The sequence below is a fragment of the Bos mutus genome, chromosome 5 (genome assembly GCF_027580195.1).
Source record: "Bos mutus isolate GX-2022 chromosome 5, NWIPB_WYAK_1.1, whole genome shotgun sequence".
Classification (NCBI taxonomy): Eukaryota; Metazoa; Chordata; class Mammalia; order Artiodactyla; family Bovidae; genus Bos; species Bos mutus.
In genome coordinates, this window is record NC_091621.1 from 10,178,937 (window position 1) to 10,195,375 (window position 16,439).

Genomic DNA, 16,439 nt, shown 5'->3' on the forward strand with positions numbered 1-16,439 from the left:
TCTTGATTCCATCATCATTTGGTTATCTGGATCTTATCCAAATTGCCAAGGAAGAATGCCAAGCTTTATCTTTCAGTAGACCATTAGAAAAACCTTTGAGATTGTTAAGATATTGGTAGTTAAGAACTTCTGTTGTTTCTGGTGGCATTCAAGGATGGTTCTGATTTTGTGTATACCTCTAGCAAATACTCTGGGACCTTTGCTTCAGACTAGATTACACCTCCTTAACATTTCTTTTTTGGTCTGGTTTGTGCTTAGCTTATTGAAGGTGAGGTATAGTGATTTTCGTCTAAGCTTAAATCACATCTGTCTGTGCTTTTATTCAAGTCACCTATGAAGCTTAATTCCTTTTTCTTCTTAACCTTCTCATTTTAATCAGTCATTCTCTCTTTTTATTTAAATAATTCTTGAATTTATCTTTTTTATCCTGAACAAAACATATAGCAGACTATTTGCTACAAAGTAGATATCAGTAAGATTTGAATATCTCTACTGTCACTGCTGCTGCTGCTGCTGCTGCTAAGTAGCTTCAGTCGTGTCCGACTCTGTGCCACTACTCAGATTTAAATCATAATTTCTTGGATCAGTTGAGGTTAAGTATTCTCATTTCTCATGCTTCTTTTTAAAAAAATATTTATTTATTTATTATTGGCTGCTCTTGGTTCTTCATTGTTGCCTGTGTGCTTTCTCTCATTGCAGTTTGCAGGCTTCTCATTGCAATAGCTTCTCTTGTTGTGGAGCATGGGCTCTGGTACCCGGGCTTCGGTAGTTTTGGCACATGGGCTTGGTAGTTGCAGTTTGCGGCCTCCAAATTGCAGGCTCAGTAGTTCTGGTGCATGGGCTTAGTTGCCCTGAAGCATGTGGGATCTTCAGGGACCAGGAATCGAACTGGTATCCCCTGCGTTGCAAGGTGGATTCTTAACCACTGGACTACCAGGGAAGCCCTTCTCATACTTCTTTATTCCATTCTTGGAACTGTTACCAGAGAGATCTTGACAAAATACTAATCTTATTTAAATTTCTTGGTAAATATTTTTCAATAGCTCATGTTCAAGCTTAAAAATTTTTTTTTTTTTTTTTTTTTTTTGGTTTATAACATAATTTTTTGTCCAAAGAAGTATAAATAGGACTTTACTGTGTAGAATAGTAGTAGGGCTCATTCTAGTTGAAACAGCAGTTGGGGGTAGGGTTCAGCTGGCATATCTTTACCCTTTTTATTTCTGTTCCACCTAGGTTTAATCATGAGCAGTCTCCTCAGGGGCACTGTGGGAATAATACTGATGTGTAGGATGAAACCTGCGTTCCTTGGCATGAGATACAAGAGTTCTTCACGATCTGGCTGCTGCTATGCTTTCAAAGCATATCATTTCTTATCAAACTACCATATGCTTTTCAAACTACCTTATTGTTAGCCTTGTGCTTCATCTGTGGTGGCTGCATATGATCCTGCAACCTTGAACATGCTGCTGCTTATCTGAAATGTCCTCCTCTGCCCTGGTCACCTAGCAAAAACTTACTCTCAAAGACATGGCTCCAATGCTGCCTCCTTCATGAAGCCTTTCCAAAGCAGTAGGCTTTTTAACAAAGTTGATGACCTCTTCCCTCCTCCATCTTAACCTAGTCTCATTTTTATTACAATATCCGTCCCGCATTGCCTGGCACATAGTATGACTGTAAAACACTACAATAATTTCTTCCTGTGATTGCTTCTAATAGTAAATCATGAGGTCTTTGAAAGCAGTAATTTTGTCTCATTTGTCTAAGTTACCCAAGAGCTTAATCAGAGCTCAGTTTTTGCCTTGAAGAATGTATACCTAATTGTGTCAGGTTTTCTGACATTTCAACAAAATTTAGAAACCCAGGTTTTCCTGGTGGCTCAGATGGTAAAGTGTCTGCCTGCAATGGGGAGACCCGGGTTCGATCCTTGGGTTGGGAAGATCTCTTGGAGAAGGAAATGGCAACCCACTCCAGTATTCTTGCCTGGAGAATCCCACGGACGGAGGAGCCTGGTAGGCTACAGTCCATGGGGTCGCAAAGAGTCGGACACGACTGAGCGACTTCACTTCACTTCACTTCACTACCCATTTTAAATGTTAGCCACATATTCCGGTTGTTAGAAACACTGTGCAGGCCAGACAAAACATGTCTGTGGGCAAAACACAGCTCATAGGTTGCCAGTTTGCAGCCTTTCCATTCTTTGAATGTTTCTGTGGAAAAACTAGTTAGACAGGATTGGTTGATTTTCTTTGCATGCATATTACAAAAATAACCAAGCCAAATAAACTCTGCAAATTGTGAATGCTCAAAAAAAAGGCGGGGGGGTGGAATTTACTATGAGCATATCTTGATCCTTGTCCCATCCTTGTAGTTTTTTTTTTAAAAATTTGTTGTTGTTCAGTCGCCAAGTCGTGGCCAACTCTTTGCGACCCTATGCACTGCAGCACGCCAGCCTTCCCTGAAGTTTGCCCAAGTTCATGTCCACTGAATGGGTGATGCCATCCAACCATCTCATCCTTTGTTGCCGCAATCCTCCTCCTCCTGCCCTCAGTCTTTCCCAGCATCAGGGTCTTTTCCAATGTGTCAGTTCTTCACATCAGGTGGCCAAAGTATTGGAGCTTTAGCAACAGTCCTTCCAATGAATATTCAGGGTTAATTTCCTTTAGGATTGACTGGTTTGATCTCCTGCAGTCCAGGGGACTCTCAAGAGTCTTTTCCAACACCACAATTCAAAAGCATCAATTCTTTAGTGCTCAGCCTTCTTGATGGTCCAACTCTCACATCCATACATGTTGGGAAAGCCATAGCTTTGACTATACAGACCTTGGTCTGTCAAGTGATATCTCTTCTGTTTAATATGCTGTCTAGGATTGTCATAGCTTTTCTTCCAAGGAGCAAGTGTCTTAATTTTGTGGCTGCAGTGATTTTGTAGCTCAAGAAGATAAAATTTGTCACTGTTTCCACTTTTCCCCATCTATTTGCCATGAATGATGGGACTGGATGCCATCATCTTAGTTTTTTGAATGTTGAGTTTTAAGCCAGCTTTTTCACTTTTCTCTTTCACCTTCATCAAGAGGCTCTTTAGTTTCTCTTCACTTTCATTAGAGTGGTATCATCTGCATATCTGAGGTTGTTGATATTTCTCCTAGCAATCTTGATTCCAGCTTGTGATTCATCCAGCCCGGTATTTCATATGATGTGCTCCGTATATGATTTTAAGTAAGCAGGGTGAATACTCCTTTCCCAATTTGGAACCAGTCTGTTGTTCCATGTCTGTTTCTAACTGTTGCTTCTTGACCTACATACAGGTTTCTCAGGAGACAAGTAAAGTCATCTGATATTCCCATCTCTTTGTGAATTTTCCACAGTTTGTTGTGATCCTTCACACAGTCAAAGACTTTCACATAGTCGATGAAGCAGAAATAGATGTTTTTCTGGAGTTCATTTGCTTTTTATATGACCCAATGGATGTTGGCAATTTGATTTCTGGTTCCTCCTCTGCCTTTTCTAAACCCAGCTAATACATTGAGAAGTTCTTGGTTCACATACTGCTGAAGCCTTGCTTGAAGGATTTTGAGCATGATCTTGCTAGCATGTGAAACGAGTGCAGTGGTGTGGTAGTTTGAACATTCTTTGTCATTGCCCTTTGGGATTGGAATGAAAACTGTCCTTTTCCTGCTTGACCATGTCCAATTATCCTTGATTTAGGAACCTACCAGGTTCCCATGCAATATTGTTCAGTTTACAGCATCAGGCTTTACTTTCACCATGTCTGACTGTACTTTCAGACACATCTACAACCTAGTGTCGTTTCCACTTTGGCCCAGCCTCTTCATTCCTTCTGGAGCTATTTCTCCACTCTTCCACAGTAGCATATTGGGCGCCTTCCGACCTGGGGGACTCATCTTCTCGCATTGTATCATTTTACCTTTTCATACTGTTCATGGGATTCTTGGGGCAAAAATACTGGAGTGATTTGCCATTCACTTCTCCAGTGGGCCGTGTTTTGTCAGAACTTTCCACTATGACCTGTCTGTCTTGGGTGGCCCTGCATGGCATGGCTTGTAGCTTCATTGAGTTATGCAAGCCCCTTTGCCATGACAAGGCTGTGATCCATGAAGGGGAATGGAATGGTAATTGATCCTAAAATACCTTTTAAGTTAAAATTGTACAAATTTGATTATAGTCTTGGCTCTGCCTTAGTGAGACCTTGAACTATGAACTTAACCTCTCTAGGCTTCACATTCTCTGATGTAAAATGAGGACTTTGAATTAGAGAAACTTTTCTGGCACTAAAATTGTAAAATTATTTTGTATTCTTTGCTTGTATAAATACTTCCTATGGCTCTACGGAGTTATTTTACTTGGCTGTAAATCACTTCTAGATGACAATAGCAATGGTGTGGTTTTCAAAAAGCCATGGTTCAAAGACCTTAGTAATTCTCATTTCCTTATATTTTATTAAGTTAGCTAGTCCATTCTTTTTTATTAAGAGATACACACCCACACATATTTGCTTTACAGTTTGTTTGGCTTGATTGTTTTCGTATTATACAATTAAAATCAACTAATCTAGTATAACCAGTTTTAAAGGATCAAACACTGACTGAGGACTTTCACTTCACTTCATTTTATATATAAAATGAAGTGAAGTGAAAGTCCTCAGTCGTGTTTGATTCTTTATACCCCATGGACTATACAGTCCATGGAATTCTCAAGCCGCATTTCCCTGCCTCAGGGATCTTCCCAACCCAGGGATCAAACCAAGGTCTCTGCGTTACATGTGGATTCTTTACCAGCTGAGCCACAAGGGAAGCCATATATATATATTTTTTTTTTTTATTTTTATTTTTATATATATTTATATATGGGTATATATAATTACTTATATAAATATCTGATTTAAACACTTCTATTGAAATATAATTGTTCTGTGCAATAAATTGCACATACTAAAGGTGTACAATTTGTTGAAATTTTGATTTATGCTCTCAAACATTTCTTTATACTCCTTTGTAATCTTTTCCATCCTGTCTTCCTGCCTTATCTGTTATTATTATTGATCTACTTTATTTCACTTACATTAGTTTGTATTTCCCAGGATTTCATATAATCATTTAGTATACGTCTTTCCTGCCCTTTTTCCCTCAGCATAATTATTTTGCAATTAACCTATGTTTTTTTATACATTATGTCATATTGCTGGGTATATTCCATTGTGTGTATGCCACAGTTCCACAATGGAATTGTTTATCCATTCACCTGTTAATCGTCATTTTGGTTCTTTCTAGTTTGGGTTGTTACAAATAAAGCTCCTGTGAACATTTATGTTTAAATCTTTGTGAGGACATATACTTTTCATTTCTCTTGAATAAATGTGTTCTAAAGTCTGTATTTTATATTCTCACCAGCAATTGTGTGACAGTTCCACTTACTCCATTCTTCACTAGCATTCAGTTTAGTCTTTTGATTTTGCCCAGTTTAGTGGATAAGTAGTGGTATCTGATTGTGGTTTTTAATTTGCAGTTTCCTATTAGACTGATGGAGAAAGCAATGGCCACCCACTCCAGTACTCTTGCCTGGAAAATCCCATGGACGGAGGAGCCTGGAAGGCTGCAGTCCATGGGGTTGTTGAGGGTCCGACACGATTGAGCAACTTCACTTTCCCTTTTCACTTTCATGCATTGGAGAAGGAAATAGCAACTCACTCCAGTGTTCTTGCCTGGAGAATCCCAGGGATGGTGGAGCCTGGTGGGCCGCCATCTATGGGGTCGCACAGAGTCGGACACGACTGAAGTGACTTAGCAGCATTGACTGATGATGTACATCTTTTAGTGTGCTTATACACTATCTGCATGCCTTCTTTTGTTTGAGAGTCTGTTTAAATCTTTTACCTATTTAATTGATGAGGTGGCTTACTTTTGAGTTGTAAGAGTTCCTTATATATTGTAGATATAAGTCCTTTTTTAGATATATGTTTGTAAATATTTTCTGCCAGTCTGTGGCTTGTTTTGTAGAAATAGTATCTTTTGATGCACAGAGTTTTTAATTTTGATGAAGTATAATTTGTTGATTTTTTTCTTTTTTGGTTTGTGAATTTTTTGTTGGGTTATAGAAATCTTTACCAGGCTCAGTCTTTTTCTCCAGCATTTTCTTACAGAAGTTTTATAGTTTCTGTTCTTAGATTTTAGTCTGCAATCCATTTAGAGTTAATTTGTTATTTGTGGTGTGATTAAGTATCAAAGTTCTTTTTTCCTTCTCTTTGCATATTGCTAAACAGTTGCTCTAACACAATTTATTGAAAATACCATCTTTTTCTCACTGAATTGGTATTGTACCTTTGTTGAAAATCAGCTGACTGTAAACTTGGGTCTGTTTCAGGACTGTTTTGTTCCACTGATTATTTGTGTTTACTCCAGTATCAGACTGTGTTGATTACTGTAACTTTTAAATAAGCTTGAAATTGGTGGAACAAGGCTTCCAACATGATTTATCTTTTTCAGAGTTATTTTGACATGCTAGGTTTTTTGCATTTTCATGTAAATTTTAGAATCAGGTTGTCATTCCTACCAAAAAGTCTGCTGGATATTTGCTTGGGAGCCATAATTCTGTTTGGGGAGAACTGACATCTAAACAATACTGTCTTCTGATCTACCTGTTTTATTTCTCTATATAATTATGTCTTGTTTAATTTCTCTCAGCAGTGTCTTCTAGTTTTCGGTATATAGGTCTAATAACCCTTTGTCAGGTTTATCTCTAAAAATTTCAAACTCGTTATACTAATGTAAATGATACTTTAAAATTTTCTGATTGTTGCTAGCATATGGAACCATAATTAACACTTTTATTGCAGTAACTTTTTATTGAGATAAACTTCCCATATGCAGCTCAATGATTTTTTTAAATGAGATTTTTACTTTAGAATACTTTTAGATTTATAGAAAAGGTCTAAGGCTAATACAGAGAGTTTTCGTACATTCCCTAGCGCATCTCCTGTATTACTAACATCTTACATTAGTATGGTACATTTACCACAATTAATGAGTAAATATTTATATAAATTATTATTAACTACAGCCAATATTTTATTCAAATTTCCTTAGTTTTTGCCTAGTATCCTTTTTCTGTTCCAGGAACCCATTGTGAATACTACCTTATATTTAATCATTATGTCTTTTTAGGCCCCTCCAGGCTGTGACTGTTTCTCAGACTTTCCTTGTGTTTCATGACCTTGAGAGTTGAGTAATATTTGTCAGATATTTTGTTCAGTGTCTCTCCAACAGGCTTTTTATCTATTTTTTTTCATAATTAGAATGGGTTATGGGTTTTGGCAAAAACACAACAAAAGTAAAGAGCCATTTTTATTGTCAAATTAAGAGTGCATATTATCAGTGTGTTTTATCGTTATTTTTTTCCAGTTTTATTGAGATATTTAATTAATTATACTGAAGTCATACAGCACTGTATGTTTAAGTTCTATAGCATAATAACTTATTTTATGTACATGCATCATGAAATGATGACCAAAGTAAGTTTAGTGGACATCAATCATATCACATGTATACAAAATTAAATAATTGAAAACAATTTTGTTTGTGATGAGAACTTTTAGGATTTACTGGCTTAACATTCATATTAATATACAGCAGTGTTAATTATATTTATTATGTTTTACATTGCATCCTTAGTATTACTTATCTTATTACTAGAAGTTTGTACCTTCCAGTCAGTTCAGTCAGTCAGTCGTGTCTGACTCTTTGCGACCCCATGAACCGCAGCACACCAGGCCTCCCTGTCCATCACCAACTCCCGCAGTTCACTGAGACTCACGTCCATTGTGGAGAAGGTAGTGGCACCCCACTCCAGTATTCTTGCCTGGAAAATCCCATGGATGGAAGAGCCTGGTGGGCTACAGTCCATGGGGTCACTAAGAGTCGGACTCGACTGAGCGACTTCACTTTCACTTTTTCACTTTCCTGTATTGGAGAAGGAAATGGCAAGCCACTCCAGTGTTCTTGCCTGGAGAATCCCAGGGACAGGGGAGCCTGGTGGGCTGCCATCTATGGGGTCGCACAGAGTCGGACACAACTGAAGTGACTTAGCAGCAGCAGCAGCATGTCCATTGTGTCAGTGATGCCATCCAAGCATCTCATCCTCTGTTGTCCCCTTCTCCTCCTGCACTCAATCTTTCCCAGCATCAGAGTCTTTTCAAATGAGTCAACTCTTCACATCAGGTGGCCAGAGTATTGGAGTTTCAGCTTCAACATTAGTCCTTCCAATGAATACCCAGGACTGATCTCATTTAGGATGGACTGGTTGGATCTCCTTGTAGTCCAAGGGACTCTCAAGAGTCTTCTCCAACACCACAGTTCTAAAGGATCAATTCTTCAGAGCTCAGCTTTCTTTACAGTCCAACTCTCACAATCATACATGACCACTGGAAAAACCATAGCCTTGACTAGACGGACCTTTGTTGGAAAAGTAATGTCTCTGCTTTTTAATATGCTGTCTAGGTTGGTCATAATTTTCCTTTTGTACCTTTGGACTGCCTTCATCTAGTTATCCCTCCCTCTGCCCTCTGGTAACCACAAATCTCATCTTTTTTTTGTGAGTTTATTTGTTTTTGAAGTGTAATTGACCTACAGCACTATGTTAGTTCTTGTTACACAATGTAGTGATTCAGCATTTCTATATATTTCCTAATGATCACCACGATAAGTCTAGTTGACCATCTTTTCCCATACAGTGATATTACATAATTATTGACTATATTTCCCACACTGTAGATTTCACACCTGTGACTTGTTCATTTTACAAATGGAATTTTGTACTGCTTAATCTCCCTCACCTATTTTTTTCTTCTTCTGTCCGTCTCCCCCCTGGTAACCACTTGTTCATTCTCTGTATCTGTTTTATGGCCGAGTAATATTCCTTTGATAAACATGTAGATTGCTTCCATATCTTGGCTATTGTAAGTAATGCTGCAGTGAACACAGGGGCACATATATCTTTTCTAAATAGTGTTTCAGTTTCCTTTGGATAAATATCCAGGAGTAGAATTGCTGGATTATGTGATAGCTCCTGGTGGCTCAGATGGTAAAGAGACTGCCAACGGTGCAGGAGACTTGGATTCTATCCCTGGGTTGGGAAGATTCCCTGGAGGAGGGAATGGCAACCCATTCCAGTAGTCTTGCCTAGAGAATTCCATGGGCAGAGGAGCCTGGCCGTCTACAGACCATGGGTTGCAAAAAGTCAGACACGATTGAGCAACTCTGTTTTTAATTTTTGGAGGAGCCTCCCTACTGTTTTCCATTGTGACTGTACCCATTTACAGCCCTACCAACAGTCCATGAGGGTTCCCTTTTCTACACATCCTCGTTAATACTTATTATTTGTGGTTTTTCTGATAATAGCCAATCTTACAGATGTGAGGTGATATCTCATTGCAGTTTTGATTTGCATTTCCCTCATGATTACTGATGTTGAGCATCTTTTCAGATTCCTTTTGATCATCTGTCTGCCTTCTTTGGGAAAATATCCAGGTCTTCTGACCTTTTTTAAATGTTTGAATTCTTTGTGTTTTAACCCTTTGTTAGATATATTGTTTACGGATATCTTCTCTCATCCAGTAGGTGACCTTTTTATTTGTTGATAGTTTCCTGCACTGTATAAAAGCTTTTTAGTTTGATATAGTCTCATTGTTTATTTTTGCTTTAGTTTCCCTTGCCTGAAGAGATATGTAAATGTATGTTATTTAATTTTTATGTGTTATTTATATTTATATAAAAAATGTGTTATTATAGAAGTTCTATGATTTCTATTCTTACATTTGTCTTTATTAATCCATTTTAAATTTATTTTTGTGCATGGTGTGAGAAATTAGTACAATTTGATTCTTTTGCATGCAGCTGTCCAGTTTTACCAACATCATTTATTAAGGAGGCTGTCTTTTCCACGTTGTATATTCTTGCCTCTTTTGTTGTAGATTAATTGCCTATACAAGTGTCGGCTCATTCCTGAACTCTGTTCTTTTCCATTGATATATGTATCTGTGTTTGTGCCAGTACCGTACTGTTTCGATTACTGTAGCTTTGTAGAGTAGTTTGAAATCAGGCAGTGTGATACTTCCAACTTTGTTCTTTCTCAAGATTATTTTGGCTCTCTGAGGTCTTTGTGTTTTTATATAAATTTTAAAATTGTTTCTAGTCCTGTGAAAAATACTGTTGGTAATTTGTTAGGGATTGTGTTGAGGGTCAGACATGACTGAGCAACTTCACTTTCACTTTTTACTTTCATGCATTAGAGAAGGAAATGGCAACCCACTCCAGTGTTCTTGCCTGGAGAATCCCAGGGATGGGGGAGCCTGGTGGGCTACCGTCTGTGGGGTCACACAGAGTCAGACACGACTGAAGTGACTTAGAAGCAGCAGCAGCAGCAGTAGCATTGAATCTATAGATTGCTTTGTGTAGTATGGTCATTTTAACAACATTTATTCTTCTAATTTAAGAACACATTATATCTTTACATTTGTTTGTGTCTTCACTTTCTTTCGTCATTGTCTTATAGTTTTTAGAGGACATGTCTTTTGCCTCCTCAGATAGGTTTATTCCTAAGTATTTTATTCTTTTTTAATGCAGTGGTAAATGGGATTGTTTCCTTAATTTCTCATTCTGACAGTTCATTGTTAGTGTATAAGGATACAATAATTTATGTATATTATTTTGTATCCTACAAATTTACTGAATTCATCAGTGAGTTCTAGTATTTTTTTCTTGGTGTCTTTGGGATTTTTATGTATAGTACCATGTCATTTGCAAGCAGTGACAGTTTTACTTCTTCCTTTCCAGTTTTGTTCCTTTTATTCATTAATTTTTCTTGTCTGATTTCTATGCCTAAGGCTTCCAATACTATACTGAATAAAAAAGTGACAAGAGTGGGAATCCTTGTCTTGTTCCTGATCTTAGAGGAAATGCTTTCAGCTTTTACCATTAAGTATGATGTAGCTGTGGATTTGTCATGTATGGCCTTTATTATGTTAAGCTATGTTCCTTCTATATCCACTTTGTTGAGAGTTTTTATCATAATAATTGTTCAATTTTATCAAACTCTGTATCTGTTGAGATGATCATATGATTTTATTCTTCAGTTAATATGGACACCACTGAGCGACTGAACTGAACTGAATATGGTTTATCACATTGATTGTTTTGTGGCTTTTGAGTCATTCTTGCATCCCTGGGACAAATGCCACTCAGTCATGCTGTGTGATACTTTTAATGTATTGTTTAATTTGGCTTGCTAATAATTCTCTAGAGGAGTATTGCATCTATGTTCATCAGTGATCTTGGCCTTGAATTTTCTTTTTTTGTGATGTGTTTGTCTGGTTTTGATATCAGGGTGATGCAGGCCTTGTAGAATGAGTTTGGAAGTATTTCTTCCTCTGCGTGTTTTGGGAATAATTTGAGAGAGATAGGTGTTAACTTTTCCTCTAGCTGGTAGAATTCACCTTTGAAGCCCTCTGGTTCTGGACTTCTGTTTGTTGGGAGTTTTTGAAATAATTTAATTCACTTTTACTATTGGTAATTGGTCATGTTTTCTATTTCTTTCTGATTAAGTCTTTGAAAATTGTACATTTCTAAGAATTTGTCGTTTCTTCTAGGCTGTCCATTTTATTGACATATTTGTTGGTAGTAATCTCTTATGATCTTTTATATTTATGTGGTGTCAGTTGTAACTTCTTTTTCATTTCCAATTTTATTGATGTGGCCCTTCTTTTTTTCTTGAAGAGTCTGAGTAGAAGTTTGTCAGTTTTGTTTAAATTTTCAAATAACCAACTTTTTGTTCATTTATCTTTTCTATTCTTTTCTTTCTATTTATTTCTGCTCTGATCTTTATGATTTTTTTCCTTCTACCAACTTTGGGTTTTGTTTGTTCTTTTTTTAGTTTCTTTAGATTTACGATTTTCCTCGTTTCCTGACATAAGCTAGTATTGCTGTCAACTTCCCTCTTGTTACTGCTTTTGCTGAGTCTGTAGATTTTGGGTCATTGTGTTTTCATTTGTCTCTAGGTTATTTTTTAATTTTCTCTTTGACTTCTTCAGTGATTCATTGGTTGTTTAGAGCTTGTGCTTTTTGTTCTTTTTTTTCCCCTTGTAGTTGATGTTTAGTCTCATAGTGTTGTGGTTGAAAATGATGCTTAATGTTTTCAATCTTCTGAAATTTAATGAAACTTGTATTATAATCTATTGTGTGATCTGTCCTAAAGATCTGGCTTTCTGTTCCATGTGTACTTGAAAAGAATTTATATTCTGCTGCTTTTAGATGGAATGCTCTATAAATATCAATCAACTTCGTGTGGTCTAATGTGTCATTTAGGACCAGTGTTTTCTTATTGATTTTTCTGTCAGAATCATCTGTCCATTGATAAAAGTAGGGTGTTAAAATCCCCTTCTGTTATTGTGTTATGATGAGTTTCTTCCTCTATGTCTGTTAATAGTTGCTTACGTATTTAGATTTTCCTATGTTTGGTGTGCATGCTAAGTTGTTTCAGTCATGTCCAACTCTTTGTGACCATATGTACTGTAGCCCATCAGGCTCCTCTGTCCATGGGATTCTCTAGGTAAGGATACTGGAGTGGGTTGCCATGCCCTTTTCCAGGGGGTCTTCCCTACCCAGGGATTGAATCCGTGTCTCCTATGATTCCTGCAGTGGCAGATGGATTCTTTACCACTAGCGCCACCTGGGAAACCCATGTTGGGTGTATATATGTATATTTACAACTGTTGCATCTTCAACTTGGATTGATCTTTTTGATCACTATGTAATTCCTTCTTTGTCTCTTGTTACAGTCTTTGTATTAAAGTGTACTTTTTCTGATATACTTATTACTACTCTGGCTTTCTTTTGATTTCCATGTATAGAATCTCTTTCATTCTCTTCACCTTCAGTCTGTATGTTTTTAGATCTCTTATTGGTGATGTTGCATTGATCACCTGATTGATACAGTGTTTGTCAGGTTATCCACTATAAAATTACCCTATTCCTCACTTTCATACCATATGTTTTGGAAGGAAGGAAGGAAGTACTATATGCAGCTAACACAAAATGAGTGAGGAGTTCTGCTCCACTTCCCTTAAGTTGTAATATCTTATAAGCTATTTAAAATTTTTCTGTGCAGGAGGTTTATCTATTTTCTTCCAGTTATTTACTTATTCAGTCATGCATTTTTATCTATGTGGACTCACGTATATTTACTTTATACTTTGAGTTATAATCCAATAAATTGTATTTTGTTGTCCAGATTTTTCCAGCTTTGGCCACTGGGAGTCTTTCTTGTGTCTTCAATTCATTTTATTTTATGTTAGTCTTATTATCTTGTAACCTTGGTAAACTCATTTATTAGCTCTGGTAGTTTGGGTTTGTTTTTGTCCTAATATTTGTAGGATTTTCTACATAGATGATAATGTCATCTGGGAAAAAATAGTTTTATTTTATTTCTAAACTGAGTGACTTTTATTTTTATTATTTTAAAATTATTTATTATTTTTTTTTTGCCTTCCTATGTCAGCTAGAACCTTTAATACAGAGTTGAATAAAAGTATTGAGAGCAGACCTCCTTGTCTTGTCTCTGTCTTAGGGGGAAAGCATTTTAGTATCTCATCATAAAGTGTGATTGTAACTCTAGAGTTTTTGTACAAGTTCTTTGTAGTTTTGGGGAAGTTCTCTTCAGTTCCTAGTTTATTGAGAGTTATATGTCCACTCATGGTGTTAACTTTGTCAAATGCCTTTTTATGCCTCTACTGAGATCATGTGATTTTATTTTTCGTATGGTGAATTATATTAATTGGTTTTGAACGTTAAACCAGCCTTCGTTACTGGAATGAATACTTGGTCATGATGTATATACTTCTTACATATTGTTTGTTAAACTGTGGGTCTTAGTTTGCCTTGTGCAGTCAGTGTTGTTGATGACCATTTTAAAAGAAGGAAATAGAATGGAAAATTTCAGGCTATATTAAACTTAACTTTGAGAAATAATTTGTTTCATATGTATGTACTGTAGTTCATATCCAAAAATTTGAAAACAGTGAATTCACTTTTTGAGCCTGAAGATGATGAGGCACAAAGTGGGGCAAGAAGGCAACTGGCCTTAAGAGGAGGGTGCCTGATTAAAGGAGGTACAACTGGGGTGAGGAAATGGTATTGGGTAAGGTAGGTGGCACTGGTGCTAAAGAACCTGCCTGCCAGTGCAGGAGACATAAGAAACATGGGTTTGATCCCTGGGTTTGGAAGATCCCCTGGAGGAGGGCATGGTAACACACTCCAATATTCTTGATGGAGAATCCCATGGATGGAGGAGCCTGGTGTGGGTTACAGTCCAGAGGGTTGCAAAGAGTTGGACAAGACTGAAGTGACTTGGCGTGCACATAAGGCAGAAACAGAATAGGGATTTCTTTAGAAAAGCCTCATTTATTTCTTAGTTTTGATTAGATAAATTTTTTTTTAATATTTATATTTATTTATTTGCCTGTGCCAGGTCTTAGTTGCAGCACACATGATCTTTGACCTCTGTTGCAACATGCAGTATCTTTAGTTGCATCATGTGGGAACTAGTTTTCCAACCAGGAATTGAACCCAGGCCCCCTGCATTGGGAGTGTGGAGTCTTAGCTACTGGACCACCATGGAAATCCCAATTGGAGAAATCTTTATGGCTGCCTGATGAAGCCCATGGTCTGTGAAAGGATGTAATTAGGTGACGATTAACAACTTAATGATCTTAGCCAAAGGACTTGGCAGACTATCAGATTTTGGGAGCATGCTCCAATAGCATGCTGTCTTGTATAACTTTACATATGGTCTTAAGGTACTCTTCTAGAAATATTATTTTTAGTAAAGTCAGGCAGAAGCTATTGTTAGAATTGCTTACATAAAGATTTTGGTTCTTATAATATCTTTTCATATACAGTGAGAATGTAATTTTTGTAGGGACACACAGTCTTGAGATACTAGTTAGTGATTTCAGTTACTAGTTTGTTTCAGGATTTTAGCTGGGCCCAATTGGAGAGAATGGAATAATGATGGGGGAAGAATCTTTATGGTTTCTTTTAAGTTTTAAATGTTGGATTTGTGTTTCTCAGTCATCATCTTTATTATTTGTCAGCTTGGTTCTAATGCAGTGTTTTAGTTTTAAATTTCTGAAGGAAGAAATCTGATTAAAGAATCTAAATGCCTTGTCAGTCTCTAGATCAAATCAGCTATAACCAAGGATGTATGTTAACATGTCTTATATCTGTACGTTTCCCCTATGTTTATAGCCTTTGAGAAGATGGAATCACTGGTAACTGGGCAGGCACCCTAGGAGGTATTTATTATTAATAAATTAATTTAAAAATAAGTTAATTAAATCAAACATAATGGTATTGAAGTAATTTATTTTCTGGATGGTTAAAATGAATCCTGTTGCTTTAAAGCAATGGTTCTTGGCTATTGTGGTGTTCAAAAACCCCCTTGAAGCCTATCCAAGAACTTCAGATTGTGCCTGCTTTAAACTTTTAAATTATACAATTCAACATGCGTTGTTAAATTACCTGTAAAATCTAGTTTTTCATGCATGGAATACCAGAATTAAAATGATTATTTCTAATTATAGCTGTTATTTGAGAAAAATATTATCAAGTAGCATAGCCACTTCCTAAGTTTAGAAAAATAGTAGGCATTGATGTGAATCTCTAATAACATATACTATAATAGGAACCATAAAAACTTTCAGGACAAGGTGAATAATTCAAGAAATGTGTATTAGCTGATGAAGTTTTAAAAGAATGTCCGAGGATTTGTTATCTGAATGTGAAGAGATAATTGTGGAAGAAGGTAAGTAGTTCAGAAAAGGCTTTATAAACTATGTTCTAAGATTGTTTTTAACACTAAAATTTTATAATTCTACCCCCAAATAGTATAGTTAACCTAGAGATAATTCATTTCATAAATGTTTCAGATTGCTTTAGCAAATAAAATAATTTATAATCTTTTTTTTAGGAATAGCTATGAAATGGATCTGATGAAATTTCAAATAAATCATGACTAAAATTTACAATAACATTAGATATAAAATTTATACCTCTGTTTTGTCCTAAATATTTACCTTGCACAGTGCTTTATACATAATTTAGACTCTTATTATGTATTGATTATAAAATGTATAATATAAATCAAACCTATCCTTTCCATTTGCCTGGAAATTTTATTCCTTTACTTAGCTATTTTGTTGTTAATAATGAAAAAACTAGTAAGTTTATTTTCATGTAATATATGTAATTAAAGAAGATTTTGGATGAAATAGACGTTAGCTTGCAGGTATTAACTTTAAAATTGGTACATTGTTAGAAATATAAAATTAACCAGTAAAATATATACATTCACCTTTAAATTTTATTTCATATAAT

At 36.2% G+C, this 16,439-nt stretch overlaps 1 protein-coding gene across 3 annotated transcripts in view; it reads left to right on the forward strand.

Moving 5' to 3' along the window:
• BLTP3B (bridge-like lipid transfer protein family member 3B) overlaps nucleotides 1-16,439 on the forward strand; it is a 92,672-nt gene that overhangs the window by 10,230 nt on the left and 66,003 nt on the right. The gene's annotated exons all lie outside the window — the stretch shown is intronic.